The following is a 4,158-nucleotide window of genomic DNA, read 5'->3' on the forward strand; positions in this document are numbered from 1 at the left end:
AAACTATCGCAAGAACAAAAAACCAAACACCACATATTCTCACTCATAGGTGGGAATTGAACAATGAGAACACATGGATACAAGAAGGGGAACATCACACTTCGGGGACTGTTGTGGTGTGGGGGGAGGGGCGAGGGACAGCATTGGGAGATGTACCTAATGCTAGATGACGAGTTGGTGGGTGCAGCGCACCAGCATGGCACATGTATACACATGTAGCTTACCTGCACGTTGCGCACATGTACCATAGAGCCTCAAGTATAATCATAATAATAATGATAATAATAATAATGATAAAAAGAAAAAAAAAATTAAAAAAAAAAGAAAGGGATAAATTCCTCGACACATACACTCTCCCATGACTAAACCAAGAAGAAGTTGAATCTCTGAATAGACTAATAACAGGAGCTGAAATTGTGGCAATAATCAATAGCTTACCAACCAAAAAGAGTCCAGGATCAGATGGGTTCACAGCCGAATTCTACCAGAGGTCCAAGGAGGAACTGGAACCATTACTTCAGAAACTATTCCAATCAATAGAAAAAGAGGGAATCCTACCTGACTCATTTTATGGGGCCAGCATCATGCTGATACCAAAGCTGGGCAGAGTCACAATCAAAAAAGAGAATTTTAGACCAATATAATTGATGAATATTGATGCAAAAATCCTCAATAAATTACTGGCAAACCGAATCCAGCCGCACATCAGACAGCTTATCCAGCATGATCAAGTGGGCTTCATCGCTGGGATGCAAGTCTGGTTCAATATACGCAAATCAATAAATGTAATCCAGCATATAAACAGAACCAAAGTCAAAAACCACATGATTATCTCAATACGTGAAGAAAAGGACTTTGACAAAATTCAACAACCCTTCATGCTAAAAACTCTCAATAAATTAGGTATTGATGGGTGGTATCTCAAAATAATAAGAGCTATTTATGACAAACCCACAGCCAATATCATACTGAATGGGCAAAAACTGGAAGCATTCACTTTGAAAACTGGCACAAGACAGGGATGCCCTCTCTCACCACTTCTATTCAACATAGTGTTGGAAGTTCTGGCCAGGGCAATTAGTCAAGAGAAGGAAATCAAGTGTATTCAACTGTGAAAAAAGGAAGTCAAATTGTCCCTGTTTGCAGATGACGTGATAGTATATCTAGAAAACCCCATTGTCTCAGCCCAAAATCTCCTTAAGCTGATAAGCAACTTCAGCAAAGTCTCAGGATACAAAATCAATGTACAAAAATCACAAGCATTCTTATACATCAATAACAGACAAACAGAGAGCCAAATCATGGGTGAACTCCCATTCACAATTGCTTCAAAGAGAATAAAATACCTAGGAATCCAACTTACAAGGGATGTGAAGGACCTCTTCAAGGAGAAAACTACAAACCACTGCTCAAGGAAATAAAAGAGGATACAAACAAATGGAAGAACATTCCATGCTCATGGGTAGGAAGAATCAATATCATGAAAATGGCCATCCTTCCCAAGGTAATTTACAGATTCAATGCCATCCCCATCAAGTTACCAATGACTTTCTTCACAGAATTGGAAAAAACTACTTTAAAGTTCATATGGAACCAAAAAAGAGCCCGCATCACCAAGTCAATCCTAAGCCAAAAGAACAAAGCTGGAGGCATCACGCTACCTGACTTCAAACTATACTACAAGGCTACAGTAACCAAAACAGCATGGTACTGGTACCAAAACAGAGATCTAGATCAATGGAACAGAACAGAGCCGTCAGAAATAATGCCACATATCTACAACTATCTGATCTTTGACAAACCTGCCAAAAGCAAGAAATGGAGAAAGGATTCCCTATTTAATAAATGGTGCTGGGAAAACTGGCTAGCCACATGTAGAAAGCTGAAACTGGATCCCGTCCTTACACCTTATACAAAGATCAACTCAAGAGGGATTAAAGACTTAAACGTTAGACCTAAAACCATAAAAACCCTAGAAGAAAACCTAGGCAATACCATTCAGGACATAGGCATGGGCAAGGACTTCATGTCTAAAACACCAAAAGCAATGGCAACAAAAGCCAAAATTGACAAATGGGATCTAATTAAACTAAAGAGCTTCTGCACAGCAAAGGAAACTACCATCAGAGTGAACAGGCAACCTACAAAATGGGAGAAAATTTTCGCAACCTACTCATCTGACAAAGGGCTAATATCCAGAATCTACAATGAACTCCAACAAATTTACAAGAAAACACCAAACCACCCCATCGAAAAGTGGGCGAAGGACATGAACAGACACTCCTCCAAAGAAGACATTTATGCAGCCAAAAAACACATGAAAAAATGCTCACCATCACTGGCCATCAGAGAAATGCAAATCAAAACCACAATGAAATACCATCTCACACCAGTTAGAATGGCAATCATTCAAAAGTCAGGAAACAACAGGTGCTGGAGAGGATGTGGAGAAATAGGAACACTTTTACACTGTTGGTGGGACTGTAAACTAGTTCAACCCTTGTGGAAGTCACTGTGGCGATTCCTCAGGGATCTAGAACTAGAAATTCCATTTGACCCAGCCATCCCATTACTGGGTATATACCCAAAGGACTATAAATCATGCTGCTATAAAGACACATGCACACGTATGTTTATTGCGGCATTATACACAATAGCAAAGACTTGGAACCAACCCAAATGTCCAACAATGATAGACTAGATTAAGAAAATGTGGCACATATACACCATGGAATACTAGGCAGCCATAAAAAATGACGACTTCATATCCTTTGTAGGGACATGGATGAAATTGGAAATCATCGTTCTCAGTAAACTATCGCAAGAACAAAAAACCAAACACCACATATTCTCACTCATAGGTGGGAATTGAACAATGAGAACACATGGATACAAGAAGGGGAACATCACACTTCGGGGACTGTTGTGGTGTGGGGGGAGGGGCGAGGGACAGCATTGGGAGATGTACCTAATGCTAGATGACGAGTTGGTGGGTGCAGCGCACCAGCATGGCACATGTATACACATGTAGCTTACCTGCACGTTGCGCACATGTACCATAGAGCCTCAAGTATAATAATAATAATAATGATAATAATAATAATGATAAAAAGAAAAAAAAAATTAAAAAAAAAAGAAAGGGATAAATTCCTCGACACATACACTCTCCCATGACTAAACCAAGAAGAAGTTGAATCTCTGAATAGACTAATAACAGGAGCTGAAATTGTGGCAATAATCAATAGCTTACCAACCAAAAAGAGTCCAGGATCAGATGGGTTCACAGCCGAATTCTACCAGAGGTCCAAGGAGGAACTGGAACCATTACTTCAGAAACTATTCCAATCAATAGAAAAAGAGGGAATCCTACCTGACTCATTTTATGGGGCCAGCATCATGCTGATACCAAAGCTGGGCAGAGTCACAATCAAAAAAGAGAATTTTAGACCAATATAATTGATGAATATTGATGCAAAAATCCTCAATAAATTACTGGCAAACCGAATCCAGCCGCACATCAGACAGCTTATCCAGCATGATCAAGTGGGCTTCATCCCTGGGATGCAAGTCTGGTTCAATATACGCAAATCAATAAATGTAATCCAGCATATAAACAGAACCAAAGTCAAAAACCACATGATTATCTCAATACGTGAAGAAAAGGACTTTGACAAAATTCAACAACCCTTCATGCTAAAAACTCTCAATAAATTAGGTATTGATGGGTGGTATCTCAAAATAATAAGAGCTATTTATGACAAACCCACAGCCAATATCATACTGAATGGGCAAAAACTGGAAGCATTCACTTTGAAAACTGGCACAAGACAGGGATGCCCTCTCTCACCACTTCTATTCAACATAGTGTTGGAAGTTCTGGCCAGGGCAATTAGTCAAGAGAAGGAAATCAAGTGTATTCAACTGTGAAAAAAGGAAGTCAAATTGTCCCTGTTTGCAGATGACGTGATAGTATATCTAGAAAACCCCATTGTCTCAGCCCAAAATCTCCTTAAGCTGATAAGCAACTTCAGCAAAGTCTCAGGATACAAAATCAATGTACAAAAATCACAAGCATTCTTATACATCAATAACAGACAAACAGAGAGCCAAATCATGGGTGAACTCCCATTCACAATTGCTTCAAAGAGAATAAAATAC

The sequence above is a fragment of the Pongo abelii genome, chromosome 17, assembly GCF_028885655.2.
Source record: "Pongo abelii isolate AG06213 chromosome 17, NHGRI_mPonAbe1-v2.0_pri, whole genome shotgun sequence".
Classification (NCBI taxonomy): domain Eukaryota; kingdom Metazoa; phylum Chordata; class Mammalia; order Primates; family Hominidae; genus Pongo; species Pongo abelii.